Source organism: Cupressus sempervirens, chromosome 9 (assembly GCF_028749045.1).
Source record: "Cupressus sempervirens isolate cs-2001-9-10 chromosome 9, ASM2874904v1, whole genome shotgun sequence".
In the NCBI taxonomy this organism is placed as follows: Eukaryota; Viridiplantae; Streptophyta; class Pinopsida; order Cupressales; family Cupressaceae; genus Cupressus; species Cupressus sempervirens.
In genome coordinates, this window is record NC_143126.1 from 552,288,243 (window position 1) to 552,307,950 (window position 19,708).

Genomic DNA, 19,708 nt, shown 5'->3' on the forward strand with positions numbered 1-19,708 from the left:
TGATCAGTCACCACAAACCAACACTTGGAACTTGAACTTTTCTTGGATCTTGAACCAAACATTAAATCTTCTTCATTGATTTGTATCTAACCTTTTTCATCCATTGATTTTACTAATAAAATTTCATCCCTTCCTTAGAATCTTCTAGATCACTATAGATCATTTCTCAATGTCATCCCTTAATTAATTTTTCCAAAACTATTCCTCTTTACCAATTCGTGTTCTTGTTCAACCAAACATCTGTATTTCCTCAATTAAGACTTATTACTCAATGACACTTATGTGCTCGAAAACATTATTTTCTTAGTAACACTAACACATCCTTGGTTTACTAATACATGTCTGGTACACTTCCATCAAATAATAGCTTTGCTACTCAACTACAATTTCTAGCTTGGTAGCACATTATGATTCCTTGTCTTTTCACTACACAACTTCGATCCTTTATTACTAACCAATATAAATGACTTGTTCATCATCCTATAACATGATAAAATCATGTAAAACAATAAAAAAAAAAATTACTTTCTCAAAGTCTGATTCATCAATTGCCCATTTAAGCTTATACACTTAACTTCACTTCTCCATTTCATCTTCTATCTTGACCAACTATTCTTTTACTTCACACCACATATTTCAAAATGATATGGAAATTTACATAAATCAATAATTCAATAAGATTATCATCAATAATATCATAACAACTGATCCAATTCTTCTACATACCTTTCATTTCTCGGGCATCTAACCTTTTTCATCATCAACATTACTTTGGGTAACAATATTAGTTGTGGTAATAGTAGTATCATAGCTTGGTTACAGGTTTGAATCTCCTATATGAGTGATGATGGGTTTTTGGTAGTATTATAATGTTCATCATGAGATTCATGACATGGTTTAACCTTCTCTTTTGGATTATATGTATAGTGGTTGTATTAGGCATTAATATGTCAATCTTTTGGTTCAAAACAACCACACTTGTAACACATATGTCATGTGTATTGTGATACATTTTTTCTAAATTGAGGAATATTTTGATTCACTTATCATTCGTCCCTACTATAATAATTTTAGAGATAATCCGATTCAAATATTATTTGGTTTTAATCTAGATGATAGTGGGAGATTTTACAAATGGAAACTTGGTATAAATAAAGGATCAATTATTCATGGCATGGTGTAGCATATGTGTTTATTTTTTGTGAAGCTATGCATGTATGTGTAATGGAAACATATGAAAGATGATTTGTCTCCCTAATTGCATAAGTTATGTTTGAAGTGTGGTGTAGGGTAGTATGTGTACCATCTTAAATGGACACACTTGCTTTTTAAGACCTTTTATCACCCTTTCTATAATGCCTTCATTAGAGCATGGATGTGCCTGTGCTCAATCCCCTTTTCTGTTCTTTTCTTCCTCTTTCCACCTTATTTCTCTTGGTATTTTCTTATGGTTTATGTGGCACTTTGGACCTGGTCTAAAGGAATAGGTTGACCCAGATTGAACTAGTCTAGACTAGGTTGATCCAAGTCAACCTAGTCCCTGGTGGTTTTGGAGCTTGGGGCCTAAAAGGCCTCAGGGTTTTAATTAGTTTTATTTCTCTCCCCCATAAGCTTGTATTGTTTTTACACCCAAAAAATCATATATAAGGAGACTTGGAGGCTTCATTTTCATATATCATTCATTCACACACTCAAGTAATCCAAGCTCTTGCTCTCAAGTCAAGATTTTTGCCTTTTGCATTCAAGGAGTTCAAGTATTCAAGATTTTCAAGAATTTAAGCAAGAATATTTCTAACTAGCATTGAAAGATCCTTTGTGAGAATCTCCTCTTCAAGATCTAGCTTATTGTTGTCCATAAAGGGAGGAGATCTATGTTGAAGCATTCATCATCTTCTTCATTAATGGATGTTTACATCCATGGCACTATAACGTGATTATGATAGATCCATTGCAAAGTGTGGAGATACCCTACATTCCTAGTTCAAGATCTATAATACATTTACATACATAATCCTTATTGGCAAGGGTTTCAAGCAAGGTGAATCCTAACATTTTTATCTTGATTTTCAATCATTTATATTTACATTTCTCAATTATAGTTAATTCCTTATCCTAGGGCTTGACTAAGGAAAGCCCTCATCAAATCACAACCACAAAACTCTTGTTTTCTGTATTTATCTATAGGATACCAGTCAGAGCTTACATATCTAGAACCTAATCTTCGAGAATTTTCTAGAAATATTTGTTGCAAGTCGTTAGACTACATCAACCTATTTGTAGGGTTTTCTTCAAAGTTGATCTAAACCTTTAGTGCCCTCTTCCTGGGATATTTCTAGGTTTTATTCATTTTTTCATTTCATCCTAAAATCTGTGGATGAATATTCTAATAAAGGTTCAAATCTGCAACTTTTGGAGCTAAAATACATCTTCTTCTATGCATTTAGAAGTGAGTCTTTCATATTTATTTCCTTTCATGTCTTTTCACTAAATTAATATCTTCATTAAGCTAATTGTTTACACTTATCATCTAGATTTACATTATTTAAGCAATTGGTTCAATTTCATATTCACATTACTCTATCAAGGGCCAAAGAGTAAATTATCTTGTATTGCATTCTTCTCTATAATTCAAATTTAGTATTATTTCCCTTCTTCCTTTGGGTCCTAGCAAATCTAATTTGAAAATTCCCCTCTTTCCCTTTCATATATATTTGAATAGCTTAGTGGCTCGAAAATAGGGAGACTTACAATCCTATTAAAGTGCCTCCCTTTTACCCCTAAACATTTTGGTGAACTCAAATTGTGCCCCTTTCTTTTTTGAGTTAGATTGATTATTTGAAGTGTTTACCTTCTTTTTGGTGAACCCCTTTTTTTCCTTCTTTTAATCATAGAGTTAGATTTGGTTATCTTGTGTGTGGTTGGATCTCTCTTTTATGCTTTTTTTTTTTTTTTGCATTTTCATGGTTAAATCTCTTAGGTTTTCCTTTTGTGATCTTCTCCTTTATGAGCTTAATCGCACAAATTCCAACCTATATCATTCCCATTAGGTGAAATCATAGAATCATGGGTTACTTTGATCATGATTCCTCTTTTCTTCCTAGGACTCATGGTGATACTCACATCTTTACTCATGATATTTATCCTATAATGGAGTATAATTCTTCTCACTCATCCCATGATTAAGATGATGCCTTAAGATTTCCTCCTTTACAAGTTGATAAGCTTTCTCATGAATCTAATAAATTTGAAACTTGGCTTGCTCAAGAAAATCAAAATCACGATAGTGTTGTTTATATTTAAGCTCTTAAGAAGCTTTTTAAAAAATGATGACAATAACATTTATATCTTGCGTGGTATATCTCACCTTATTAACACTGATGCTAAGTCTTTGATGGAATATTCTCAAGAGTTAGGATATCCTCATTTTTCCATAATCGTTGAATCTTCTATTTTGATTTATACCACTCTTTATAGAATACCTACATATGCTTCACCTCTTATAACCAATTCTACACAAATTCCCACTCCTTTAAGTATTGGTCTTCCTATGCTTTCACTTCCCATGAGTGTTCCTCCTGTGTCAATTCCTTCTTCATTACCTTCATATAATGTAGCTCCTTTTACTTATTCAAACCCTTTACCCATTCCTTCTAATCCTTCATCGACATCCTTACATATTCCTTTGGCTTCTTAGAACTTTCCTAATTCATATAGCATACCTATGCCTAGTAGCATTTCTTCTAATTCTACCGTTAGTACCTTGGTTCAAACTATCACTTCTTTACAACAATAATTTGCTCATTTAACTTAATCTAAGAACAATATTCCTACAAGTGATGTTTCTAATCCCTTTTCCTTAGATATCCTTCATGTTTTTATTCCACAACATGTTGAGGAACCTTTCCTTGAGAATGATAATGGTAAGAGAGGTCCTGTAATTCATGTTAAAACTTTCCAAACTATATGTAGTAATTTTTCTGATGACTATAGGCTCATGGATAAGTTGTTTCCATGCACTTTTAGGGACAAAGGCTTGAAATGGTATTGCTCTCTACCTCCTTATTGTATTGATTATTTTCAAACTCTTGCTAATGCTCTCATTTAATAATTTTAGAATAATATTGGTCCACAAATCTCTCTAACTTATTTAATACATTATAGAAATTTATTGAATTTATTGGTAGATTTAAACATTTGTATGCTTAGATTACTTATCCTATGCCTGATCATGATAGTCAACTTTTATTTGTTTCTAATTTACAAAAAGACATTAGGGATAAGATTATCCTTACTCAGCACACCTCCTTTTCACATCTATGTGCAATTCTTTACCATTATAAGTTAAAAGTGAGTCAACTTGAGAGCTCTACTCCGATGCATCCCGTTTCTAGTGATAATAGTAATAATTCAAACAAGTTCTCTAAACCTAATAATTTCATCAAAATCAAGTCTAAAAATCACTTTCTAATCAAGTGGCTACTACATTTAGAGGCATGCCTAATTTTTACTCTATACATCATCCTAATCATAAGCACACTTAATTATCTAAACCTTTGTCCAAGGTGATAATTAAATCTATTTATGCTAGAATTTTTAGCTTTCCTCCTATTTGTCCTATTGATCCTAGTAAACTATTGCCTAAGTTTTTTGATTCAAATATTTTCTTGTCAATATCGCCATCAACTAGGCCATGATACTCAAATGTTATGGTTTGAATAATTCTATTTAGGACATTATTGATTCTAAGTTTATATGTTTTGATGCTCAAGTTAATAAAATGAATAAATATGTTGCATCGCCTAATTAGAATTTGCAAATTTACACTAATCCTTTACCTTCGTACTCAATGAATTTTATTAATCAACCTTCTTCTTCCAATCACCATATTAATTATGATGAAAATATATAAGAAGTGAACCATGCGGTTAATCAAAACCTCAACCTCTAACTTCTTCTCCACTTGAAGCTAAAAATACACCTCTTATCAGCTTTAGTTAAACTGATATGTTTAAGGCACCCAATGGTCCTCTTTACATCACTAGTAGAGTTGTTCATGTTCTTGTTCACAGTGCTTTGGTAGATCCTTCCTTTTATGTGAAATGTGATCACTGAAGAGCACCTTTTTAGCAAATGTTTGTAGAGAGATACTTATGATACAAATCCTATGTGGACTCAAACTTGTTATGGTTTTCTTTATCGTCCTCAAGGTTCTATCACTTTACCTATTACTCTAGCAAGGAAAGATATTTTTACTACCTTTGTTGTTATTCCTACTTTTGATCAATTTTAAGTTAAGATTGGTATTCCATGACTTTATTCCATACAAATCATAGCTTCTTCTATTCATAAATGTTTTAAATTTTCCCATGATGGAGACATTATTACTATTAATCATTCTCTTTATAAACCCTTGCATGGTAGAGATTGTGTTGAGATTGATTTTTATTGGCCATCTCGTCTTGAAAAACCACCTACTTGTCCTGATCATCTCTATATAAATTACCAAAAACATAAAGGAGGTTAGATAATGAAACTCAATCTTCCTAAGGGTTATTCACCTATGCCTATCTTGCCTACTCCATGTGCTCTTTCTACTACTGAGCCTGTTTTATCTTCTACATCTATACCCTTAGTTACTATATTTGAACCTATTGAAGTTTTATCTTTGGAACCTATGGTAAATCCTAATCCTTCTATTGTATCTCATAAGGTTATTTGTTATCAACATTCTTGTTAGCATCACAAGAACCTATTGTGGTGTCACACTGCACACCCCATTTCTCCTAGAAATAAGGACCCCCCTAGTAAATTTTTGTCTCCGAAGCCCCTAGTCTAGGGCTTGATTCATTTTTTGGACTTCCTAAGAGTCTAGGTCAAGTGTCAGTCTCTGATTGAGTAAGTTTGGGGTGTTAGATTTGAAGGAAAATTGGAGATTTTTAGTATTTTAGTGAAAAAGTGCACACTAGCACACATGCACACCTTCTCAAGGTGTGCAAGTGTGCTTAGTGTGCACTCATCTACCTTCAGAAATACACACTTGTACATGTGCACACCTATGGAGGGTGTACACCTATGGAGGTGTGCACCTAAGGCATGGGGTCTATATAAACCCCAAACCCCCCTCCTCCATTCATTTGTCTTCCACGCTCCTGGATAACTACACCTCTGCACCTTCAACATGTGCTTCATCCCTCATCTCCTGCACAACACAAACAAGGTCAACACACACTAAGAACGTGGGCACATGTGCACCTACTTGAGGTGCACATGTGCACACCTTCTTTCATTTTTCAAAACCTAACAAACTAAAAAAGAACTAGCCTAAGACTTTAAGAATGTGTACACATGCACACCTACTTAGGATGCGCATATGCACACCTTCTATCAAACTAATCAAAGAAACCTAAGGGAAAAGGTGGGCATGTGCACACCTCCTCAAGGTGTGCACATGTACATCTTTTTTGAAGCTTCATGCACTTAAGACACATTAGGGTGCGCATATCTGTACCCCATCAAGGTGTGCATGTGCACACCCTTTTTGCATAAAATAAAGTATAAGAAACCAATTTATCCCCCATTATAATTGCAAATGTGCATGTGCACGGTTGCACACATCCATGTACAAATGTGCAATTGCATGTAATTGGTCATTGAGGGACCATTTAACATAGCTTCAAGGGTGTGTTAGGTGCACTTATATGCATTACAAGGATTTTGGGGGAATAAACTGGTTTCTAACTATTTTGGGGGGTTTTGTGCTAGGTTTTTGATATGTTAGGGTTTGTTTTTGATCTAATTTTACCTATCCAAACTAATTTCTACTTTCTTGTGTAGATAAAATAGCATCGTCATCATCCTCAATAGTAGAAAAGATAGCTCCCGAACTAGTTGTTTTCAAATATCAAGGTGCACCGAGAAAATCTTGCTCTCAAGATGGACATGCCAAAATTAGAGACATCGAGCTTGAACACATTAACTAGAATGCATTCCTTACTATCTACAAGAAGCCGAAAGAATGATCTGCAATGGTGTCAGCACTTATACAACTAGGTTTAATCAACATAGCATCACATCTAACTTCAGTACAATCATCAAAGCTAATTATGACCTTGGAAAAACATTACATATCTAAAGAAAATATTGTTAAGAGTGTCATAGGGGAGATAGTCCTGGACCTCCAACCTAGGAATATCGAGAAAGTATTCCATCTCCTAAGAGTTGATCAATATGTGAATATAACCTATGACCAAGAAAAAAGATGGTATAGGGAGAATGAAAAGGAAGCCAAAGAGATGATTCAATTATCCTTCCTAATATACAAAATACTAGTAGGTCGTAGAGTTGGCAAAGTGGATATGACATGAGATACATGAAAGATGATATTGGCTAGGCAATTGTGCTTTTGAGTAGAGTAATGGGATTTTGTGCAATTAGATGTCTTCACACATGGATGGTCCATTTTATTGATACCATCAAGATGCAAAAATGCCAATAGACTAGGCCACTATCCTCAATGATAATATGCATGAACAATTCATAGCCATGAAAGTCAATCCAGGATTCTATATGACATCATACATGGTGTACTTACTGGTAGCAAGGACCATGGACTACCTAGGACTTTACAAAAAGGGGAACATGTAAGATGTTAATGCTTGGCCTTATGTGGTATATCCACAACTGGTGAAGAAAAAGCTCTTAGAGTAGAGTGTGGACTATAGGGCAGTGAATGATAGTTTCATATTTGCAATCATCTAATTCATAGAGGGTGATTATGCAAAAAGGATGTCATTAGAAGTAGCTACTAGAATCATAGAGATTGACACATACTACATCTAGTTCAAAAAATTCACCTACCTAAGGGTAGTTGTTACATTGGAGAATCCAAAGAAACTCCTGAGGTATCAATCAGATAGGTTCATTTTGTTCGATATTTCTAGGCAATTCATGTCTACATATGAAAAAGTGAGAAAAAAACACAAACATACTTGGGTATGGCCCATAACCATCAATGCTTTTGAATTCAAACAAAAATAAGATATTTCCATGCTTGATTCAGAATGGGATCAATATCCCTTAGAAGAGTAAAACTCCCCTCACCCCTACTTTGATAACATAGTGATGATGCAACATTTGACAGGGAAACAATTCGTACATGAAGATGCATTGGAAGACCATTGGATGAATGCAGTAGATGATTATGATATATACATATGGGAAAATTATAGGATGACTCTATATTTGGTGGAAAAGGCACTCAAGATGAAGATACTATCAAATACTTTCAAGAAATATACATAAGACATCTTGGATCCTCTATACAGTAGGGATAAGATTTATGATAGGCCTATTATGAATATAGAGATAGGAAGAGATGAAAATGTAGACATTAATCATAGAGCTAGGCATATAATTCAACTAATGAAGGAATAGATCAAGAAACCTTTCAAACTTGATCTAGTTCCTTAGACTCTTCCTCTTCAAGCCACAACGCACGTGGTGAAGGGTAAAGGTGCAAAAATTACAACACCAACGTCCCCTGCTCAATCCCCTGTGGGGTTAGAAATGGTACATCAAAATGAGAGGGAGATTGAGTAGTTTAGGGCAGATAAGGGATAAAATAAAAGGAAGATGGTATCTACCAAAGAACAAGTTGAGCTTGAAGCACAAGAGCTTGAACAAGAAATCAACAATGAACCACAAACACCCAAATAGGTAGGAACATACACAAGAAGAACAGACACAAGGTGAATAGGTAGAAGGTTAGAGGGTACCTTGAGTAGGTACAGAGTAAGAAGCCTCCCCCTTAGTTCCTAAAAAGGCTAGGATTGAGCCCACTATGGTGGGGACACGAAGGAGAATATTGAAGAAGAAAAACACTCCACCTCCATAGGTGCCTGAGACAATCGCTAAGGCTGATGGAAGAAGAAGAAAGGTAGGAGATCAAATATGTCCCCTTCAATCAAAGCAATTATGCTACTAGGGCTATAGAAGAAGAGACGAGAAGAAGTTCAATTGTTACACCTCCTTCTGATCTAAAAGAGCCTATTCAGTTGTCTACATTAGAGGATGAACATCAACAATGGATTGATGATATGAAGGGGCAAGAAACAAATGTCATTGACCTCTCTAATTTTGATTTCATGCTAGTAGGAACTAAGATGGTGGGTGAAAAGATAAGAGACACTCCCATGAATGAATCCCTAGGAGAGGACTAGAATCAAATGCCACATCTACCTCAAGGACCTCTAGGAATACTACCACCACCATCTCAAGATTTGTCTTTCTTGGATAAAGGCTCAGGAACACCACTTCCTCTCACTACAAAAGTAAAAGAAAAAGAAGCAAAGGAAGTAGAGCCCCAATAATTGCAAGCCAATGAAGTATTAGAGGAGGGGAAAATACCTAAAGAGCCTCAACAAAATCATCACAATATAGAGGCTAGGACCTAGCCCAAGTAAATACACAAAATCCAACTGTTGATCCATCTCAAAAGGAGAAGACTCTAGAAAGGACTAAGAAAGGGAAGTGGCCTACAATAGAAACCACCTCTTCAGTAGAATTCATGTCTCCAATGGGAACCACACTGACATGGTTGAAGAGGGAGGTTTTGTTTTAGAAAAAGAAGTAGTTGGATCTAACTACCAATGAGGGAATGAGAGAGCTAATTAAAGCTATCAAGAAGCTTGATCCACCTACGGGTGATGCACAACCATTGGCCTTAATTATGAAGAATCAAGATTAGGACTTGCTTGCACACATAACTATCCCTCCTCCACACACTAACATAGATGAATTGACTCCTAAAGATTGCCAAATCAAGGAGGTCATGTTAGGAAGGCAAATGGTAGATACTACAAAATTAATGATTTCTGCAAGCATGAAGGAGGTGTTTAGAGACATGGACCAAGATGAGTCTAAGTTGTTTATGCTGAGGAAAAAAAATGAGCTTCTAAGAGGCTTCTTACATGGAGTTGTGGGCCCAATAGACCCAAATATCATCTAGAGATCACTCTTGTTGTGACACTAGAGAGAAAAGAGAAGGTCAATGTATAGATGGATCCATTTTTTGATGTATGTCAGCAATGGAATCACAAGTTTGAGGAGAAAGATGTATAGATAATATAGGGAAATTTGAACTTGTTACATGATATTCAACCTAGTGCAGATAAGCTAGTGTCTTTAGTGAACCATGATTTTGGATTGATGGATGAGTTACACACCTGGGAAAAAGACCTACAGGCTTTGAAATTAATAAAAGGCCAAAGGTATTGTATGCTTATTAAAGTTTATACATTAAAGGACTTGATAAGCTCGATGATTGTATAGAGAAAATATCTCCTGGTAATAAAGTCATGGAGGGACTGCACGAAGATATTCAAAGAATTATGGATCAAACTCAAGACCAAATTTCGGAAGTAGAAAGGTACTATAACAATGCTTGCTTTGAGATTTTTGAAGATGAGTCAAAAACCAAACTCAACTCAATGCAATTAATAGTCCAACAATTTTGAAGGACCTTCGAAGATGCTTCATTAGATGAAGATATTAGGCAAGCATTCAAGACTGAGTAGGTATTGTTAGAGCTAGACACCAAACTTGAGAATTTTGCAAAAACTTGGATAGTGGTCAATAATTATCAATAGGTTGTTAAGGATAAATATGGAGCTTTGGATTTTCTAGAAGCTACCCAAGTAATGGAGATAATCAAGAAGTTCAAGGGGAAACATCTAGTCATTATTTTGGTGTAAAGGGGAAGAAAACCCAAATGCTAGAAATTCATTTTTTGGCACTTGGCAAAATTTTTCATTTTGGAACTTGTCATCAAGGTGCACAGGTGCATAGGTATACAAGTACACTATTTTTAGAGGTGCAATGACAATTTTGAAGAAGTAGTAGTGCACTGATAGTTAACTATCAGTTACTATTTTAAGAACATTCCATGCACTGGAAGCACATTTGATGGTAGTTCAACTCCTAGAAACATATAGAGAAGGCCAAGCTTTCATTTTTAGAGCTTCCAGTGACTCTTAGATCCTCTTGCAGCTTCATTCTTCTTATCTACTTCTTTGTTCATTGTTTTAAGTCATGTAATGACTCATGCACCCATTAATTGATATAAACAAGGGGGGAGACCTACTTAGCACCATTTAGAGAGTCAATTTTTATATAATTAGATTTATTTTATTAGTTTTTAGCATGAGTTGCATTTTAAGAACTCTCTCTCCTAGCACAAAAGGAGGAGATGATTTATTATAAATACATGGATGTAATATGTACCTTGGGCCATTATTTTGATACAATAATATAAGCTATTGGTTCTCTCATTCTGAGTGTAGCTATTCTTGTTGGAATGCGTTATTTTTGTGAATTCATGTTCATGAATAATAATGGAGCCAATGGTTTTATTGTGTTATAATTATGCGATCTATTAGTTTTGGTGTTTGCCTCATGTTAATGAATTCCACTGACGTACTGAGTTGGAGAAAATACTACCTATTGTTCCTGCGTAGCTTCTTGTCTCACATGAGTGCACTTTTTGTGGCCTTGCAATTCGATGAGAAGTGAAACATCATTCAATTAGTATTGAGTTCCCATCGATGATTGCATTGATGATTGCATCGATGTAATTGAGGAAGCACTGCTCCTATTTTCATTGGTTTCCTACTTGATATTTTCAATGATTTAACTCATAGACATGTTGTTACCATGTTTTATGTTCATTAGGAATTTCCCTTTCAAGTTATTTTCTTTAATCTCTTGTTACCTTATCTTTGTTATTTCATTTTCTAACAATTGGTTAGAATATGAATTCATATAGTTGCATCGATAAAATTGCATTCATCATAAAATAGAAAATGCAAAATCATATATCTCTTTTGTGGTTACTTTTCAAAATAGCAGATCAAACATCTTATTCGAAATCAATTAAACTAGCAAAGGCCTCTTCTTGAACATACACATTTATCTTCAATTGAGTGGATTCTAATAGGTTGCAATATTTCCCAAAACCTTGGAGTTGATCCTATATTATCTTTTCATAAGATTTGTTCGAAAGGATTCTTGTCATTAAGCATCATGCAAAACAACAACTCAACAGAATTGTCAAGCTAAAGCTAAGGTCAAAGCTCGTTCTCTTGTTTCTCAACCTACATCTTCATCCCAACCTTTACCTTCCTTTGATCAGAACATGTGTTTCTTTGGAGGAAGATGATGAAGAGTTATGTGGTGGGTAACAAAAATTCTTTGGATTTATAGGGAGATACACGATTTGTCCAATAGGCCTAATGACACCTATATGGCTCCAAGAGGTCAAAACTCAAATTATCACTTGCCTAATGCCCCAAATTACTTTACTCAATTATTTATTGCTAATATGATTTTTACCAATAGGTTTTAGGCTTTTAGGTAGGGTTTTTATCCTCAAACTCTAAATTACTCCTTGTAGGCCCAGTAAAGCTCAAATTAGGACAATTTGAGACTGTTTTTTCCCATTTTCTCACAATGTTTCCAAAAAAATTTAAAAATAAATTACATTTTTAGATACCAAATTTTCTTCTCTACAATATATAAAAAATTTGGATGGGTTGTTTTGGACTGTGTCCTTGCTATACCAATATGTCCCCCTTTTTAAGCTTAAAAGCTACCACTTGTACAAAGGAAGTACAAGAAATACTTAATTCCAATCTACCAAACCTTGGAAAATGTTGTATCTTGGTCCCAATTAAAGGATTCTACATTCAATTTTAATCAATGAATTAATTTTCTATGGAAACCCCAAAGCCTCCTCAAATAGACCCTAAAATGAGAGTTTCTTCATTCAACTTACCCCAATCACTTCTAGGATCAATTGGTTGATCCTAAAACATTTCCTTAATGTACTATAACTTCTTAAATCATAAAATCATTGGATCCTTCATACATAACTTTTTCTTTTATAGGCTAGCCTCAAGTTTTCTTCACTTTACTCCAAAAAACTCATAGGGTACCCTTGAAAATCTTAGTTTCCTTACATGAAACATGTTATTAAATTGATTTAATGTTATTAGTGTAACATTCCTTGAGAATTAGCAAGCCATTCAAGCAATGGACTTTAAAATCCTAAGTTCTACCAAAACTAGTTAATTAAAACATCAATTTCCTTGCAGTAGTTAGTATTGTTAGATTTTAATGTATTAATAGTTCAAAAAAATGTGTAGAGACTTGTAATATGACTCTATTAATATTCTCCAACCATAAAAATGAGAGATTCAATCAATAAGAATAAGTAACAAAATGAAACTCATGAGAAAACCTTTAATTTTATTACAAAATCTCCACTTCCAGTTGTACAGTCCTTTACATATTTACTATTCTTTCTTTTCAATACATATAATGACATTTAAATATAAATTTAAACTTAACAATCCAAACCCCAAAGGTTAGAATTTATAGAAAATGCATAAAATAAATTAAAATAGACTTTCCCCCCTAAATCAAGGTAACTGTTACAATTTAGATTTTTGAATTTGTAACTTACAATTTATCAACTTTTTGGGACTTCTAACCTATAAAACTTTAATAAATGACTTTATATCATTATTGTAAGTCCTCTTAAACTATCTTGGATCCCTTGGGTACTATTGACCCCCCTTACATTAGAAATTAGTTCTAGGGTCCTTATCATGACCCTTAGGACCATTATTCTTTAAATTGGTATAATTTCTTCCAAAGGCCATTATTGGGTCCAATAGATTCCATTTGATTTGATGAACTCCATATGTCCTTTTATGCTTTAACCCTACCTCCTTGATCCTAGTTGAAGGCCTTACTGCTCCTGCACCATACTCCCTATGAATGAAAGAATTATTGCCCCAAGAAATTGTCATGCCTTAAGTATGTAATTATCCTCCTTTCTTCTTGTCCCTTGAATAGGAGATAAAGTCTCCCAATGTAACTTTCTGCCTTTTATAACCTACACAAAAATTAGAAATAAAATCAAATATTAAAAAATTATTGGATATCCCTTTCATGGGACTGCCTTCTCTACATAATTTCTCCTTTTTGTTTTCTACCTTCTCTCTATCATTTACGCCTATCATACCCTTCTCAACTAAAGGTTAATCACCACCTTTGAATTTTACCCTTATAGGGCACTCTATGTCACCAATTTTGATGCTCTTTGCACTCATTTTATGTTGCCCCATATGTATTATTTGTACCTCTAGAAAATTTAGACTTTTCTATCTTATTTGATCCTTAATCCAACCTATATCATCCTTCCTCAATCCCTACATATTCATCTGAATTTTATCTCCAAAATAGATCACCACAAGGTAACAAACTTAACTCAAAATTTCTACCATCTTTATGCACTATGTATTTGTTTGTGTATCCATTGTGAATAGTTCTCCATAGCTATTGCCATGGTCTCCCTATAATTATATGCCCACAAGTCATAGGAATGACATCACACATTACTTGATCTTGATAGGGGCCAATTGAAAAATCAACAAGAGCTCTTGGAGTAACCTCCACATGTTGCACTTGACTCACCCAAGTAGCCTTGTAAGGGTTAGGATGATCTACTATTGTTAACCCCAATTTAGTCACCATATCAATTCAAACCAAATTGTCACATGCTCCTAAATCTATAATCAATTTTCATGATTTACTATAGCTTAAGAAATTGGTCTTGAAAATGGTTACCTTTGGTTCTTGATGAAGTCTTTCTCCTTGCCTTACCATAAGAAATTTACCATCAATTTTAGGATCTGTTTTAAGTATCTTTTTTTCTTCTTTCTTTTAATCTTCTTGTATCAAATTAACTCTCCTATCTTTGCCCTTATCTAATTCATTCCATTTAGGACATATAAAAGACTAGTACCCTACTTCATTATAATGGAAACACCTACCTATAAACACACTTGTGCATCTTCCTCCTCCAAATCTTCCACCTCTATAGCCTCCTCTTTGGTTTGATGTGAAGTCCTTACCCTTATCCTTATCATTATTTCTTTTAAGATCAAAATTAGTTGTTCCACCTTTGCCTCTCATTGATCCACCTCCTCTATTATTGTTGCCTTGTCTTTCATTATTCCTCTTCAATTTCTTCTCAACTGTAACAAAAATTTGAAAGCATTCTCCAAGGGTTCTTGGCATATTTAATCTCATTTCATCTTGAATATTGTATCTTAGACCACTAATGTACCTGGACACCTTTTCTTCCTCATCTATTACCCTTACTCTAATTCTTAGGGTGTGACATTATTTAGTATAGGACATAACATCGATGTCCCTTTGTTTCAAATTATTTCTCCTCATCTTTATTTGGATTGCCAAATCTAATGGTAAAAATTGATCTTCATCATGGTCTTCATCCTCTCCCAACTTGATATTTTGTCCAATCCTCTTTCCATCCTTTCATTTTGAATACTAGTCCACCGTGTAAGGAATATTCCCCTTAACCTTGCCTTGGCTATCTTCACCTTCTTATCTTCATCCACATCTTCTAAGTCAAAGTAATTCTCAAGTGCTTCTACCCGTCCAAGAACTTCCTCACTATCCATATTACCTTGATACATAGGTAAGACAACATTACTTTTTCCATCAGTACCTTGTACTATGTTATTTAGTCTTATGAACGTCTTTTCCTCATGCTCCTATTCATCCTTATGTCCTCCATGTACTTGCCTTTCTTAGAGTTCTTCTTCCTCCTCATTGTTTGCTTCATTAACCTCTTCTTTCCTAGGTTCTTTCCTCTCCTATTCAAATGATTCTATACTGTCCAATAAATAAATTCTTCCCTTTCTCATACACCTTTATTCTCTCTATTTTTTTTTTCTTGTAGTACCCTCTTTTCTCTTTCCTTTCACTCAAGTGCTGCCCTTAATTCTTCTATTTCCCTTGCCATTTGGTTCTTTGGTACCATATCTTCAAATTTTCTCTTATCCCTCATTAAGGATATACTTTATGTTTCTCTAATACCAACTAATGTAGAGGTGTGTGGTGGGTAACAAAACTTCTATGGATTTATACAGGAAATACAATGTTTGTCCAATAGGCCTAATGACACCTAAAATGCTCCAAGAGGTCAAAATTCAAATTATCAGTTACCCAATGCCCCAAATAACTTAAATATATTTTTTTTCCAATAATATTAAGTGTTCCAATAGGTTTTAGGCTTATAGGTAGGGTTTTTATCCTTAAACTCCAAATTGCTCCTTGTAGGTCTAGTTTAGCTCAAATTAGGACAACCCAAAACTTTCCCCCCCCATTTTCTCACAACTTTGCCAATTTTAAAATTTTTTTTAACGTTTGTAGACACCCATTTCACCTCTCTACAATATATCAAAAAATTGGATCAGGTTGTTTTGGATTGTGTCCTTGCTGTAACAATATGGGCCCCTTTTAAGCTTAAAAACCACCACTTGTACAAAGGAGGTACAAGAAAAACTTAACCCCAATATACCAAACCTTGAAAAGTATTGTATTTTGGTTCCAATTAAAGGATTCTAAAGTAAATTTCAGTCTATGACTTTATTTTCAATGGAAACCCCAAAACCCTCCTCAAATAGGCCCTAAAATGAGAGTTTCTTCATTTAAATTATCTCAATCACTTATAGAATCAATTGGTTGATCCTAGAACATGTAATTGATGTAATAAAAATTATCCAATCATAAAAATATAGGCTCCTTCGCCCAAAAATCTTGCTTCTATAGTCTAGCCTCAAGTTTCCTTCACTTTACTCCACAAAACTCATAGGGTACCCCTCCAACTCGTAGTTTATTTTCATGAAACATGTTAGAAAATTGATTTAAATTTTATTAGTGGAACATTCCTTGAGAATTAGCAATCCATTCAAGAAATGAACTTCAAAATCCTAAGTTCTACCAAAATTGGTTAATTAAAACCTTGATTTCCTTGCACTTGTTAGTATAGATCAGATTTTAATGTATTAATAGTTCAAAAAAACATGTAGAGACTTACAATGGGTTTGTATTAATAATATTCAAACCATCCCAATCAATAAGAATTAGTAACAAACCCAACACATGAGAAAACCTTTAATTTTATTGCAAAATCACCACTTCTAGTTGTACAACCTTGTATATATTTATTATTCTTATTTTTCATCCATATAATGACATTTAAATATGAATTTTAAATTCTCAAACCAAATCCAAAAGGTTAGAATTTGTAGAAAATGCATAAAATAAAATAAAATAGACTTTCCCTCCTAAATCAAGGTAACTGTTACAATTCACATTTTTGAATTTGTAACTTATAATTTATGGATGTTTTGGGACTTCTAACCTATAAAAATTTAATTAGTGACTTTATATCATCATTATAAGTCCTCTAAAACTATTTTGGTTCCCTTGGGTACTATTGACCTCCTTTACGCTAGAAATTAGTCCTAAGGTCTTTATCATGACCCTTAGGACCATAATTCTTTAAATTGGTATAATTTCTTCTATAGGCCATTATTAGCTCCAATAGATTCCATTTTATTTGATGAACTCCATATGTTCTTTTATTCTTTATCCCTACCTCCTTGATCCTAGTTGAAGGCCTTAGTACTCCTACAAAAGAAGATAAACAAGGTAATACTATACATATGGATAAACATGACGATTTTGTTTGCATTTTAGATTTTGTTAATCTAGATATGTGTTAGTAAAAAAATTTGTCCTTTGAAAATAATTACAAGTTATGCATCAATATGACCAAATAGAAGAACAAACATATACTAAAATTTGGATGAGTTATCATGGATTGATAACTCTCCTCTAAATTGAGAGGTACAACTCCCTCTTAAAAATATTTACAATGAATTAATTAACTGGTTATGTCTCTTACCTAAAGAAACAAAGGTTTCTAATAGTCTCTCATCACTATGGGACAAATGTGACTATGAAGATTAAAAATAGAAGATGAAAAAAAAACTAGAGAATAGCCATAAGACTATCTACAGAGTCCTTCACATCACAGAAGAAGTTAAAGGAATAACATGATATGTTCTGCAAATTGCAAATTCATCAACCGATTGACTTATAAATATACTCATACTTGACATGATATCATAAGACTATATTCCAAAATGAGAAAGAAACAATCACATGATTGGTTTCAATTAGAAAAATAAATGTTTGGGCCTTAGGATCCAAGATAAAAATATTCATCTTTATTTCAAGATAACATGAAAAAACAAATACAAAATCATTATGCCCCTCTCATACAATCAAGTTGCAGAAAAAAAATTCCCTATCATCTATTACAATTGGAATGTATGCTTCTCCTTGGCAGCCTTAGGACTCTCTAGAAAAGAAGAACCCTTAGCTGCTCCAAAATTTTGGAATAAATAGATTTATGAGCTCCATGTTCTATTCTATAATTGAATCTTGAAAACCAATTGTTTCCTATAGTTTTCATAAGATCCTCTTTTAATGTTCGTATCCCTTCTTGGTCATGATAACTTCACATTACTCTAATGTTTCACATATTGTTATTGAATTAATCCTTCCAATTCAAATATACACGCATGGACATATGTTCTATTATATCCAAATAGTAACAAAGTTATATCCAATACAAATTAATCATCCACCTCCTAGATCCTTATCTTGTAAATTATTTTAATCAATAAGTTGGTTTGGTATGCTTATCAAAAAAAGGATTTGCATGTTGTCTATGACATGTGTCATGGGAATAATTAGTTGAATAAAATTATCCCTCAGTGTTCTTGACACCTATAGATAGTATCTCATTGGGATCTCTGATTGGTGCAATGATCTAACCACATCCATGTGTCCCCATATGCGTCTCTTGAAGAATTTAGATGATCACCTTACCTGACCAAGCATTCAATTATCCTTCTCTACACTTCACCAAAATTGGGAAATCACCCTAAAAAAGGTCATGATTCACTATGTACACCCAAACCTCATATCAAATGCTTGGATGGACATAAGGATTCCACTGATGATTTTGGTTCTAACATGTATGAATTGGTATTCTATCAAGAAGATGGGCTACAATAATTTATCTTCATAAGGGGGATTAAAACTCTAATGTGTATTGGTGTATGAGAGTTTAAGCCCAATGTCAAAACTATTATTCTTGTATCATGTGTAGGATGGTCATGTCACCGTGTTCTGAGGCTCATAACTATAAGTCTGGTTGTGGATGAACTTAAAATTGATTTGAAGCTCCCATATCTCCATTAAGACAACCCAATCAAGGCCTTAATACTATTAGGTTCTCCATTACATCAATATAATTCATGATTCCATTAAGACTCTAACCTCCTATTGCATAATTTTGTGGGGTTTTTGGGCTTTTAATAACAAATTGAAATTCAATATTACTAGCACATGTTTGATGGCTTTGGCTGTAATAAACATGATGCTCATATTACATGCTTAGCCTTAGGTATTTTCTTTCCTTAGGCATCAATATTTTCCCATAATAGTGAGATCTTTATCACTGACACTCACCTTTAATGTATGAAATTTTGCCTCCATTCTCAGGGTATGACAGAGATGGAGGTAGTTGGCTTGACTTAGATCACTAAATGAGTTCTCCAATGTATTTGATGTCATATGGGCCCTTAGATTTTTAGATTGGTTGGGGAATACCGTGTTTGATTTGGCCTTTGACATTTTTCCAAATGGTTCATATGCAATTGCAACAAGCTTCCTACGGTCTTCTCTTTGCATGGTTAAT